At 40.2% G+C, this 14,760-nt stretch overlaps 1 protein-coding gene across 36 annotated transcripts in view; it reads left to right on the plus strand.

Moving 5' to 3' along the window:
- Nrxn1 (neurexin 1) overlaps window positions 1-14,760 on the plus strand; it is a 1,067,728-nt gene that overhangs the window by 973,533 nt on the left and 79,435 nt on the right. The gene's annotated exons all lie outside the window — the stretch shown is intronic.

The raw sequence follows: 14,760 nt of genomic DNA on the forward strand, positions 1-14,760 counted from the left end.
GTGAATACTTCTACTGTAAGGAAGAATTTGATATATTTTAATAATTGTCAAGCGACCATTATGATTGTATTATTGTAGGGTGTAATTGTCTTGAATTGGATATGTCTCTCTCTCTTTGTATGAATTTAATTACCAAAAGTAATGACAAACCTTAGTAAATATGCTAATTGTGCACAATGGCAATTTTCTCTGCAGAGGCATAACGTTCTGGGCAGGGTTCTTTGCATTTCCAGAGGATGAAGACTATAGAGGGATTACATGGGAAAGTGCAAAGGACAGCTAGCCCTGCCTGGGGGAGTCATTGAATTCAAAGTGGGGTGCCTCCCTCCAGCAAATACAGTTCAAGCAAGTTATTTGTTGTACTTTGTGGCTCAGCGCTACTGTGTCTCTAGCCCTCATCAGCAAAGGAACTGGAGGGTTAGTATTTAATGTTCATTGAGCAAGATCCTTGAAACCTGTCAATCTTGTATCTTTCTTGAAACCGTTTCTACTCAGTAGCCACAAGATGGTGGCAAAAGAGAGCCTTGGGAATTGTGGCCAGTCCCTGGTCAGGGTACAAATCATACATTTCTGGCTGTCGTCTGTCATGCTGTTCACACAGAGAAAACTTGTAAAAACTGTGAGAGACCTGCAGCTAAACTCCCCGTTGTTCATTAAACATTTGGGGAAAGTAATAGTTGAGAGCAGTAGGATATTGATTGAGACCATCGTGGCTTTTCTGACTCACAGTGATTTGCTTACTTACAAAGATATTTTATGTCATTAATGTTTTATAAAGAAAGGCATCAGCTCTCTTGAAAACCACATAATGAAAGCTGGCAACATCAATAGCAAACATACATGCTTACACCCTACTGCTATTCTGGCTCCTGTTATATGGAGTAATCTTGTTGCTTCAGGACCAGAAAGAAGAGTCTCCAGTCTGAAGCACAATGCTCTTTACCCTTTCATGCATATACAGAACTTTGAACATTTTGGTCTTTGCTTGTTTAAATTATGACAGGAACTTCAGATTCCATAACGCAAGATCATGCCAGTTAATCAGATTTACTATGTGTCTGGCTGCTGTGGTGTTTAATGTCTCATTCTAGACTCTTGTAGGTGGGAAGAATTAAAAGAAGCCAGTCATTTCATTCCCCCCTAAAAGGGTTTGTAGCTCAGTGTGTTTCATTCACTCTTGACTCCCATGCTTTCTGCATGCATTTGAACTTTTTAATCATGACCCTTTCTACATCGAAAGGAAGCTAATCACCCTGAGGAACATGGAGAAGAAACAACTCAGGTGATTTAGTTCTCACATGCTCTCTCCATCACCTAAATTAAATTATCTTTCCACCATACTTATGGTAGGGCCAAAAACTCTTGCTCAATGTCAATGTTATCCTAAATACAACTCACTTAGAAAACATGTGCTTAGTCTGATAAGGTGGCACACGCCTTTAATTCAATCATTATTGAGGTAGAGGCAGTGGATTCTTGTGAGGTTAAAGCCAGCCTATGAATTTGAAGACAGCTAAAGTGACATAATGAAACCCTGTCCCAAAAGAAGAAGAAAGAGAAAACTGGTCATTGTGCTTGATTGATGCTACTTAAAACATTGAATCTCTTTTTAAAGAGTTTCTATAGACTTGGAGAAATATAATCGATGAGATGAGTTTCTTAATTTGTGAAAATCTTGCATAATCTGTTGGTAAGATTTACAGAGTATAATGTCTTCATCAACTCTTTGCTAGAGTTCTTGGGGCTATCATCTAAACTTCACAACAAAGCTACATTTGGACCAATAAAATGGCTAAATGGCTTAAATCACTTTCTTCCATGTCTGATGGCATGAGTTCAATCTCCGAGGCACACATAATAGGAGAGAACCAAATCCCACAAGTTGCCCTCTGACTTCCACATGTAATGCTATGGCACACACACAGCAGGTAAAATAAAAAACTATATTTTTTTAAAGCTAGAATTACCTGACAAGAAAAAAATGAATATATTACAACATTTTCTGTTAACTACAGCAAAATATTCAGAGTGTAATACTTCCTGAAAAGTTTATTTAGCTTGTAGTTCTGGAAGTTTAAGAGCGCTGGCAATGATTCAACTCTAGTAAGGGACTTTTTGGTTGAGTCATATGACAGGGAGTATTATAGTAGAAACACCTATAAAAAGGAGTGGCCACATGGCAAAGCGGGAAACCAGGGACCAGTATTGCTCTTTATGATAACTTGCTCTTCCAGGTGCACCCAAGAACTAAGTCAACTCCTTCCAAGAATAGCACCCCCTGCTGAGCAGCAGTGGCACACACCTTTAATCCCAGCACTTGGGAGGCAGAGCCAGGTGGATCTCTGTGAGTTCGAGGCCAGCCTGGTCTACATAACGAGATCCAGGACAGGCCCCAAAGCTACACAGAGAAATCTTATCTCAAAAAAAAAGAAAAGCACCCCCTATGTGTAGCAGGAATCTTAAAAGTTCTTATTAATAAAATCAAACCTGAGGCGAATTATTGGGGTCCATGCTGGTAGATCAGAGAGACAGAACAAGCCACAGCTATCTCACCTTGCCAGTTCCTCAGCTGGTCCTGTTTCCTCAGACTGGAAGCCTCTGAGGAACACAATACCACCACACCTATGTTTGCAGAAAGTTCTACCCCTTGCAGCCCCACCACCTTTCCAATTGCTATACTACAGACCAGGTTTTCATCATAAGAAACCAAAAATTTATAACCCTGTACATTTTACATGTTTTCAATGCTTTAAAAGTAAGAATAATGGCTAGTTTAAATTTCCTTTCAGTTCACAAAAGTGTACTCTTTTCATTAGAAAAGGAGATTATTTCACAATTTGTCTTAATATAATGAAGGTATTTGAGGCTTATCTAAAGATGCTTTTGTTTGCTTCATTAGGGTGTCCTTTAAGAAAGCTGGTGTCATTTGAGTTTCAGCCTTTTGGATGTACAAGAAAATATGTTTGTGTTTTCTGTGTTCTTTCATATCCATCTATTCCAAGTTTTAGAGTAAATTTCTCCTCTTTCCTGTTTGATAACCCAGAAACTTACATGTGCAAGGGACCTTCAAGGTCCTGCTGCCCATCTAATACAGAGATTCCCCCTTGGGGTAGATGAGATGGTTCCGGAGGTAAAGGCCTGATGCCAAGACTTACAACTCAGTTTGATCCTCAGGACTGACTCTACAGAAGGTGGGGTAAAGCAACAGAAGCAAATTGTCATCTTACAAACACACACACACACACACACACACACACACACACACACACATGCATATAGTATGCATTTTTTAAAATGCAAAAGGAAAAAAAAGAAAGATAAAAGAAAGGAACAAAGATAAAGAGAAATGCTGCAGGCCACAAGAATATGAAATAGAGATTTGGCTGTATATGATAAAGCTATACTAATAAAGATCAAGGAATCCTTCTAGAGGAGAAGTCAAATATCAAGGAATATTTGATGTTATTCAGTTTTTAATATATCAGCTGTTTCCTGCTATTAATTTCTTGTGCACCCATATTCCTAGGTCATATGGCAAACAGTATAAGCTTCTCAGACCCACTGCTGATCTGAACTAGGTAACACCCCTGTAGACATAATGCCTGTCTCCTAGGCTAAGGAGACAGGCAAGTATGTAGATGCATTGCTTTGTTTCTTGTGCAGATGAAGCTGAGACCATCCCTCAGGCCTAGTGGCATTCCAGAGTTATTGACTCAGAACAAAAGGGTTTTTTTTGCGTAACCAAGTGCAATGAAGACTGGGGAGAATTCCTGACTCCTGGTTAGAGTGTCTTGGCCAGAGGAGTAAAGAGCAAGAAAAAAGGTTTCGCAGATTGTAGATGGATTTGATTCAGGTCAAGAGAGTAGAAGAGGAAAGATGGGGGATGGAGGAATGGAGGACAAAGATGAGATCGATAGCAGAAGAGCTTAGTTAGGGCTATGAGAGGACAGAAAGAGAAGGGACAGGGAGGAGCTATATATAAGTATAGAAATAAAGCTGTGTAGATAGAATTTAATCTCAGAGGAATAAAATAAATGGACGAAAGAACCCAGTGTACTTGGATTCTTTTCCCTCAGATACCCCACACCGGCTGTAGCGTCTTCCCAAGGACTCTGGGAGAAATCTTCTCAGGGTAGGCCCCTGGGAAAATTTCAATAGAGAAATTAATTCACATTGGCATTCTTCATTGGTATTTCTATGCCCTCTCTACTCTAGTAGCTTTATGGAGCATCTTAATCTATATTTAAACTGTGCTGATTATAAAAAGGTTTTAGCCCTTCTTACGTGTTTAACAAACTTTTGTTGAATATCTCTTTATTGGGTATGGTCTAATGTCAGAAACAAAGAATAAAGTCAGATTTATCCTCATAGACAGCTTTTAATGAAGAACATATTTTGCTATATGAATAATGGCTAAGTAGATTAGTAGTCTTTTAACAACACCACAAATATGTTACATGAACAAGAAGTCTAAAATTACGTACTCAAAGTATTAATTACAGGGAAAGGTGTTTCCTTCATTTCTGAAAAGGTGGACATATCAACAAGCAGACATGTTGAACTTAAATCAGCTTAGGAAAGAGCAGAGGCTCCACAGGATGATTCAAGGAACAACTGGTATGCGGTGGGCACAAAGGAAGGAAGTGTGACTAAAGTGTGTAAGGACTGTAGGCAGAGGATGGCACGCCTGCTGAGGTGGTTGGGCTTGTTCTGCAAGCATTAGCCATTTATAAGTTGTGGAATGAAATTATAGTTGCACTTTGGCAGAAAGACTGCATCATCTGGTTGCTGAATAGTCTAAGAAGGGAGACAGGAAGTGCAGTGCCAGCTAAGAAGTAATCACAGCAGTTCACGAAGGAGGTAATAGAAGTTAGAAGAAAGGTAAGGCCAGTAAGAAGATGGTGAGAGCAAAGGAAACATTGATAAAATCTGCATTTGGTTCTTGTTGGTAGAGGAGGAGGAGCAAAAGGCAGTAATGAGGCATCACAAAGAAGTGGGGTGAGCTGAGGATATTTTAACCAAAGACTGATCCATCTTGTGTAAAAAAATCTTAGTCACTGATGAGGCCAGAGACAATTAAGGTATAATTCCCATATTTGTATATATGTATTTATTCTGTAATTTTATCAATACACATACTAAGAATATTTTCAAGAAGTTCTCCACTGTAGAAAGTGTATCCCAGTAAAGCTAACAGATCAAAGAAATACTATCTCTGACTGGACAGACAATTGTTACCAGGTGGAGAAGTATCAGAAAATTATCTTGGGTGAAGGCTTCAGCTTGACACAACAAAAGCCTGTGGTTCTAAACATGCCAAATGTGTATGTGAGTGCCTGGAGATACTAGGAATCAGTGTCAGATTTCTTGCTCATTCATTCTTCATCTTATTTTTTTGAGAAAGGGTTTCTCACTAAGCCTGGAGCTCATCATTTCAGCTAGAAGGGCTAGCCAATGAACTCAATGGATTTCCTGCTTTCATGTTTCCAGCCACAGGGTTACAGGAACATGTTACTGCACCCAGCTTTTTATATGGGTGCTGAAGATCCAAACTCAGGTCCTCCTGTTTGTACAGCAGGTGCTCCACCAACTGAGCTACCTCACCAGGACCCGCAAATGGTTCTTTGAAAACCATAGAGTCTCACACAGTTGAAATGCAGGGAAATAAATAATTTTAGGCAAGTATTCAGAGAGTATTAAAGAGGGGAGGATTTGAATTTTTCTAAGCGACTGGAAATTCTGGAAATGTGTGCTTCTATGGTTGTTTTCTCTGTTCATTTCTTAGCAACAATATGAAGTGATTCTCTTTAGGGTTAAAGTAGCTGGGTTTAGTCATGAATGGACACCTGTAATCCCAGCACTAAATAACATGCCATGGCAAGGGTATCCAGGCCTGCTTGGGCTGCATAGAGAGACTCTACATAGAGAGAAGAAAAAGGGGAAAGAGAAAAAAAAGGAAGAAAGGAAAAGGAAAAAAAGAGTGTAAGAGGTGTGGGGGAAAATACTGGTGTAGAATGAATGGCACATTCAGCAGTGTGAAGTCTGAGGGCAGGGACCCCCAGGAAGGAGACTTTCACAGCTGTGCAGACAGGCAGCAATACTAATAGCTTATGGAAACGTGGTGATCTAGCAGAAAGAAAATGACTGAAAGCCATCCCAGAGGATGCGCTTGCTGCTCTCTCATGTACCGGGAAGCCTGTCTTCACTTTCTGAAAGCACTGTCTTTTAAGACAATCTCTGCCTTCACAGTGTTCTGTGTCCTTGTTCTGCATGGCATCCAGTTTTGTACAGTTCCAGTTCCTCTCACCGGTCTCCTACTCTGTTTTAGCAGAGGACAGCCATATTTGGGAGAGCCTTTGACCTGGCCCTTGGTAACTCTTTAATTTCTTTCCGGCATGCTTTGAGTTCGTGCCCATCTGTAGGACAGTAGATTGCCCAATGTGTTCTAAACTGTGGTGTCTTCATGATTTCACATTCAAACAACCCTCTCACTAAGCCATAATCTATGGAATTTGGAAAAGATGTCATGGTTTTTGTGATAAGATGGGCAATAATCTTTAGCCCCCCCCCTCTTCTCTCTTGAAGAGATGTAAGTTACTGTGATTTGTACTTAAGCTAAATGTATGAAATAGAGAATGGATATGAACAATCAGCCACAGTGTTTGATAGACACAGATGACAGAAATTTAGTCATTGACATCCTCTGACTAGACTATAATTAATTGTGTCCAATCGGACACTCTGTTTTAACCACGAATAGTGTGTGGTACCCCTGCCTCTCTTCAGATGATTGGTTTAAGAGGCAAAGGAGGAAAGAAAAGGAGGGTAAAAAAGAGAAAGCTTTGAAGAAGTCTATGGGTGTCCAGAGAGAGAAACCCAAACGAACAAAGCGAGATTTAGTATTAGAGCCCCCACTTCATCAGCCATGAAGTCTGGAGTACGAGGAACCCCAATAGTCTCAAGGAAACCACAGCAACTTCCACCAGTGTGAACCAGCTGAGTGAGCCACACAGAGATGGACACCACACTGTCTAGATAACTGTCTCTTACATGCATGTGTTTCCATGTCCAGGGAGTTAAGTAAGTTCATTGCAGAATCTCAAAAGTTGAAAAAACTTGAGAAGGAGAGCAACTAATCCACCATAAACAAAAGAGTCCTCACCTCCATGGAGATTTCCAAAGTATCTATCTGAGCTTGTCAGTATCCGGCTTGAAGGGTTGATGCTGGTCATGTTCCTTGAAATAAACTGTGACATATGTGAATGACCCCTGCCTGTCTCCATCTCCAATGTCTTTCCCCTGTGACTCACCACCAGTGTCAACTTTTTCCATTAGCAATACTCTGTGGCTGGGCCACATTCCTTCCAGACCCCGTGGCTTTGTCCTCAGACCTCAAAACAATGGTAAACATTGCATTTATGTTTTACATTTTTATTTCTCCAAGTGAAATTTATTGTCAAGAACTGTTTCTGAATGAAAATGGTTGCCTTTTGAGTCAAGAAGAAACAAATTATTGCACCTTCCAGATTCTGTCTGCAATACCTTGAAAGTTCTTGATCTGTTTTATATCTACAATATCATTTTATAAAACTGGTCTTCCTATCTTACTTGTGGCTCTCATGGAATTCTGAAAAATATATATTTGAGTGCAATATAGAAACATCACTGTGCTGTGGGTTGGGAATTTTAAAACATAAATGTAAAAAGTAATAACTTTGAGACAAAAGAGTTCAGAAAACTTGAGTTAAACAAGAAACAAAAAGGTCCATAGGTTTTCAAGAAGGGTTCCTGAGCCCATTTGTATTGAATACTCTGCAAAGTTCCTACTTTGCAGCTCCAAGAGACTTGCCAACAGATTTTATCAACTTTCAAATAAGAAGAGATAGATATAACAGGAATTGAGAATAAATATTACATTGGCAAGATTAGACACACTCATTTCCTCACACTGGTGAAATGTAATAGACGTCGCAAATTTAAGAACTAAAACAGCTTTTGAAGTAGCAAAAATTCGTGTTTAGCATTATGAATAGAGATACTTAACTGGAATAAGCAAATGTACAAATTGCCTTTTGTAATTATGTTCCAAAGTTGAAAGCAACTAGCTGTAAAATCTTAACAAGCTGTCTCTTTTCCTCAAGCCTCTGATCTCTCTTGCATAAATTAAAAGGAATTGGACCAGAATTAGAGTCCTGAAGCACGGGGCTGCATGATGATTTTTGCCAACAGCCCATTTATGCCTCCATAGATTGGGCACTAGAAGGCACGTACTGAACTTCCAGGTTCTTGTATCCCAAGACAAAGAATGGGAGCAGGCACATATGCATAGCTGTGGAAACAGAGATGGCGTGTTTAGGAGAAGAAAAGTCACTTCTGAGAATAGAAGTGTGCTGGAGAGCTGGGATAGGACTCTGTAGATCATAGGGATGGCTCATGGGGCTTTTCTCCTGCATGCATTGTTGTTTGAGCTAGCTTTGGGTGTGTGTGGGGGGGGGGAATTCAGTCTTTTGCAATGCCATTCTCTAATATGTTAATCTTTTTATTGAAGACAATTTTTTTCATACAATATATTCTGATCATGGTTGCCCCTCCCCCATCTCCTCCCAGATCCTGTGATGATATATTGTGTACCCTAGTAAAATTTACCTGACGATCAGAGGACAGAACAAGCCACAGCCATCACCTCTGGGCACTAGATGTAACTCGAATTGCTAAATGGTCTTTTAATAAAAAGCCTGGTACCAGATATTGGTAAATGCTAAAAGATCAGAGAGACAAAGCCACATCTTACCTCTAGGACTCCTCAGCCTGAAAAAGCATCAGCCAAAAGAGCTTCTAGCCAAATAAGGCCTTAGTTCCTGACTCCTCACGCCTTATATACCTATCTCTATCCAGTGATATTACTTCCTTCCTAGTGCTGGAATTAAAGGTGTGTGTGCTTCCCAAGTAAAGACGTGAGATCTCAAGTGCTGGGATTAAAGGTGTGTGCTATCACTGCCTGGCTCTGTTTCTCTCCTAGCCTGAGTTAATCTCATGTAATCCAGGGTGGCTTTGAACTCACAGAGATCCAGATGGATCTCTGCCTCCTGAGTGCTAGGATTAAAGGTGTGTGCCACCAATGCCTGACCTCTGTGTTTAATCTAGTGGCTTGTTCTGTCTTCTCATCTTTAGGCAAATTTTATTAGGGTACACAATATATCAATCACCACAAGGTCCTCCCCCTCTCTCTCACTCATCTTATTCTACCCCCCCTCAAACAAATAGGCAATAAAAATGTTAATCTTAATGGCTCTTGTGCCTCATCTCTATCCCATCCTGCAACAGTAGCAGATGCCAGTTGTGGGTATGAGAACCCTCCCTTCTACCTACTCAGATTTCTCTCCAGCACTCTGAGGGTTGCAGTTATCACATGGGATTTGAATACAAGAGGAAAAGCTGATTTCTTTCTCATCCTCCAAGTCTCTGGCTCTCTTGCTGTAACTCTAACCATAAGCAGGCACACACTTAAAATGAAACATGCTGTAGCTGCTGATGTGGTAAAGGACTTCAGGGCTTTTCAGGGTCTGCCCAGGTGCCCATTTGATGATTTTGTAACATCACTATCTTTCATTTATTCTGCCCTTGCACTTTATTTTTACTTATTATTCATTCTTATTCAGTTCTAACCCTTTGAGGCCGGTAAGCACAGAGTTATATTAACTCATCTTTATCATCATTAGCCATACAACCAACCATGAGCCAAGCTAGAAGGCTGCATAGACCTCTCCATTACTTGTTCTCTGGGAAAGCAGGAAAACAAGGAAAGGGTAATAGGAGATGGTCACAAAGCTGGTACATACAGGGAGAGTTTTGTTAGCAATCCATACGAAATGTTTGCGTTAATAAACAAGTGTTTCCATCACCCCTTTCCACTCTCAAAAAGGCTTCTTTTTGCTTCTGCCTTGTCACAAAAATTCAGATCTGGAATCTAAAGCTTGGAAAGGAACTTCCCTGCCTTCTTAATCCTCTTGCCATTCAAGAAAGGTAGACTTCATTAGAGCCTATCTGAGACATCTAGCCCAGAGTTAGAGCGCTCACTCCTCAGGGTATTTCACAACAGACTGACAGAGTCCCTGGATGAACCAAGACTCTCAAGCCTAGAGTTACCTCTGTGCCCACATTGCTCAGTACAATTAGGTGTCAGGGAAGTGATTTCCAAGAACTGAGAAAAATACACCTTTTTACATCTTCCCAAGGGCTCTCTGAATTTGACAAGGGAGATATAGATTGATTTTGTATTTTGATGGAACATTCTACAATGAGTATTTGTTAAGGCTTGAGCAACACATGGTGGTCATCCTCTGCTGGCCTGAATCAGAAATCTAGCAAGACTTAGTCAAGGGCTTAGCTCCCCCAAAGACTGCAGTCCATGTGTCCTTTCCGGAGCCTAGGGTTCTCTTCAAGCACACATGGATGTTAGCAAAATGTAGAGTTTCCATAGTTCAGCTGTGGCTCTTTCCATCAGCAGTTTGTATATACTTGCTTTGTCAAGGCCTGTAGAGGTTTCCCACTGCGTCTCCTAAGACTGTCTTTAAAGTGTGACCTAAAAAAAGGAAGTGGCACTTGGGCTTGCAATACTGGCCGTAAGTCAGTCAGAGATCGCACCCACAATTAAAGGAGGAGGGTCCTGAAAGACTTGGGTTAACAGTTGTCAACTGGCAACTGCTCAAAGGCTAAACAGCAATAGCACGTGCAGCATTTAAAAAATGTGTGGAAGCACACACACAGTCCACACACAAACATGCAAAGCAAACACACATACACATAAAGTAAAAATAAATAAGTCTTTAAAAATGCTTAATGTTTAAGCAGTGCTTGGTACATATAAGCCTATCTCATTTATAACTATTAAATAATTAATTTGTACACCAGTCTCATCAATAACTTCTGCTATTATCGTTCTTACATCATGAATGATTAAACTGAGGCAGAGTTTAAGCAGCTTGTTCAAAGGACAGTTAGTCATCTGTAGAAGAGGGATATATACAGATAACAGACATCAGAGTCTCTTTGCACATTAACTATCTCTATAATAATAGCTTGCTCTTTTACAATTTTCCTTAAGTGCTTCACATATTTAAATTCATTTAAGCCTCTAGTGATTATAGAACTTTAGCATGCATCCAGTTCATTACTTTAATTTTCAGACATACTGAAAGAGCTCATAAAATTTACACTTGAATATGATTGCCTTCCATGGAAGTAGTCATAACTACTATTTATTGACTAGTCATTTTGTTACGCAATTTATAAATGTTATTTTATTTACCCTACAACTGCTCTATGAAATAGAGCCTGCCCTTATGCTTTGCGACAAAAATAAAGAACTTAGAAATACTAATTAATCACTGTGGCCACGGAACAAAATTTCTTGGTATGGAACTCAAACCCAAGTCTTTTGGGCTCCAAGGCTGGGCTTGTGAGACTTGCGGTGATCCTGTTCTGAGATCTGCAAAGTAAGTACAGCTAACCCTACTCACCCCCTCTCAAGAATCAGGTGCTAACTGACTTAGCTTGTTCTGCCGTAGAAGGACAGTCTCGGTGCTATGACTTTTCCCCATCTGCAGTCCAGGTGTCTGGCTTCTGCAACTGAGCAGCTGCAGGAGGATGGAGGAGCAAAGGCAGGAAGTTGATTCTGTTGTGGACTTCTCTGCACCCAGCCATCGTACAGCCTGGCTTAAGAGCACCCTGTTTACCTTCTCTGTGCTCAGATTGCTGAGTGATGATAAGCCATTTCCTGGTGAACCGTCTTGCAGGCAGGAACTGTAAACGCGCACACCACCTGCGTGGTTTTCATCAGGTGGGCATCTGTGATGGGACGAAATGGCTCCGGTTCTGTGGAATACCATCTAGTATGGTTTGCTTCTTATGTCTGCTAGAGAGATCTGACGTAGAGCAGCTTTGTGTGCACCCCTCACCTCATGTGGACTGCCGATCTTACCTCCATGCTTTCTCTCTGAGTACCCATGGTCTATTATATTAATAATTCCGTGTTGGTAAAGACTGACTTGGTTAAAGTAGCAGATGGGTGTGCTGATTGAATTAGCAAAATGGATATTGCTTCACATTAACCCAAATGCTCTCCTGGTGTCAACCTTCATTGATAAAGTGACCTAAATATTTGAATCATCTCTGCCTTACGCAGATGTTTAATGGAATTGGGGTTCTTGTTTTATTCTGTCCTAACTGCATAATAAATCCTATCTGCCATTGGAGGGGGAAAGCACAATGTAGATTTAAATGAGCTGCCACATTGATTTTTGTGTTTGTCCTGCCTTAGCCTTGGCTGGCTTACAGAGAGCGCTTTACAGTGGGAATCTTCTGTGTGCGTTAGTTGTTTAAATTCAGTCAGAAGCAGTTTATCTTGAAGGAGAGACTCTTGGCCCTGGTGCAGGAAAACTGTGAACTAGCAATTAGGTGAAAAGAATTCGCTGTTAGCATATGGGGGCATTCAGAATACTTCCATTTTTACTTTATCTTTTAAAGTCCAAAAGTCATCTCCGACAGTCTCATTCATTATATTCATTGTAGAATTCAGTTTCTGTAAGACATTCATATAAAAGGTGATTACTGAATAGTCTTTAAACTACAGTCTGTCATTTATATTTTAGTATTAACCAACTCCAGACTCTTCTCTAAAAGAAGATTTTAGAATATGAAGATGATGCATATTCAGGTGTGTGTGTGTGTGTGTGTGTGTGTGTGTGTGTGTGTTTGCTTTAGTAAGTGAGGGGGCAGAAGGAAAGAGTGAGTTGGAAAAGGATGTGTATAGAATGCAGAGAAAATGCTGAGGGCCACTGGAAATTGACTCCTTCATGTTTTACAATGCTGCTTCAATTTCTGATTACTTATCTAATAAATTAGCAAAGCAAAATGTCTGAAAATATATGGGAAGAACATTATAGCTTTTAATTACTTTATCTCTATACTTACTGAAGAAAACGTTTTAGCAAGGCAGTGTCAAGGAGAACAGAATATGTAAATCTTGGTCCTTCTTGGACCAAATCATGGTAGTTCACTTATACCTCAAAAACACAAGTGTTTAAAGCCATAGCTCCCAAAGAGAGGCAGAAATTAAGTTCTGCACGGGCACAGAAAGGAGAGATGTGCATGTGTGATGAGGGAGGATGATAGGCCTATTGATAAAGAATTTTTTTTAATATAGCAAGATTAAGTTTATGCTCTGTAATCTACACTGTAGGACAAGTTCTGGAACGTGGTCCTTAACCCTTCCTCAGAGCACTTTGCCTTTAGTTTAGATGTATATCTTCTAAAAGCATATGATTTTATGCTTTTAATTTTAAACCAATAGGCTGCTTCTCCTTTGTTCCAAGAATCAGCATGAACTCTTTCCCTTGGATGTGGTCAGAAACATCACACTTCAGTTCCCTTTCCAGAAGCAACCAGAGCCTGCAGAACCTGCATTTTAACGAGCTTAGCTGTAGCACATTGACCTTTAAGAAGTATTTGTCTAAAATTCCAGTGCAGGATTCATCCATACCCTGACCTTTGACACAGTGGGAACAGTTCACTTAGATTAGCAGTGAGTGGTAGAAGCAGAGGGCCGGCTACTATGAGAAGAGAAAGAAAAGAAAGTCTACACACATATCATGCCAGGAAGAAGGAAATGTTTGAAGAAGTGATTCACAGGGAACCAAACTGCAGTAAGGCCTCATTATTAGTAGGCAGCGTGGTAGTTACCCTGACTGTCAACTGATGAGATTTAGAATTGCCACAGAAACAGATATCTGCATGGAATTTTAGATTTAGGTTAATTAAGGTGAGATGACCCTACCCTCTAAACATACAGGGCAGTTTCTTGGGCTGGGGCTCTGAACTGAATATAAAGGAGAAATGATGGGCACAAACTTTTCTCTTTGCTTTTGACTATGATCACGATGTGACCAGCTAGTTGCCTCATGATCCTCCTATCATGTTTTTCCTGTGATGATGGACTATATGTACCCCCTTCAACTGTGAGCCATGATGTATTGTGTATACTCCACTTAACTTATGAGCCTTGATAGACTGATGTACCCCCACTTAACTGTTAGCTCTGATGTGCTGTATGTCCCCCGTCAGCTGTGAGCCAAACAGCCCTTCCTTCTTTATGTTGCTTAACACCTTACGTCAGGTGATTTGTCTCAGCAATGAGAAAGGTGACTAACACAGGCAGGAAGCTAAATGCACAGGCACAGTCCCTAAGGGCTCCCTGGGCAGCAGGGGTGTGGAATAATTATCGCTCATGATAATGAAGCCTTAGAAAAGGTTAAATTTCATTCTATGTCCTTTGATTAAGAAAGTAGAGAAGTGAATAATACATTTTTAGCATGGTTTTCAGACAAAATGGTTTCATTTTACTCTTTTTTTTTTTTTTTTTTTTTGATTTGGTTTTTCAAGACAGGGTTTCTCTGTGTAGCTTTACTTTTTAATTGCTACTTGAAGAAATGGTCTTCAGTTCATATTTGGGCATCAAGAGAACTAAGTGTTAAAAATAATAGATTTGATTTTTCAATGCATTATGCAAGTCTTGCCATTAAATATATGAATGTGTGTATGTACATGTCAGCTAAAAGAATTACAAATGATGAAAGCCGTGCTCATTCTTGCACAGACTATTCTGTTCAACACAGGAAGCTTCACTTACAGAATACCATGGGAACCTGGTTCCTTAGAATTGAGAAGCACAAAACTTAGACTGGTGTGGACCATCCATCCTCT

Source organism: Peromyscus leucopus, chromosome 22 (genome assembly GCF_004664715.2).
Source record: "Peromyscus leucopus breed LL Stock chromosome 22, UCI_PerLeu_2.1, whole genome shotgun sequence".
Taxonomy (NCBI): Eukaryota; Metazoa; Chordata; class Mammalia; order Rodentia; family Cricetidae; genus Peromyscus; species Peromyscus leucopus.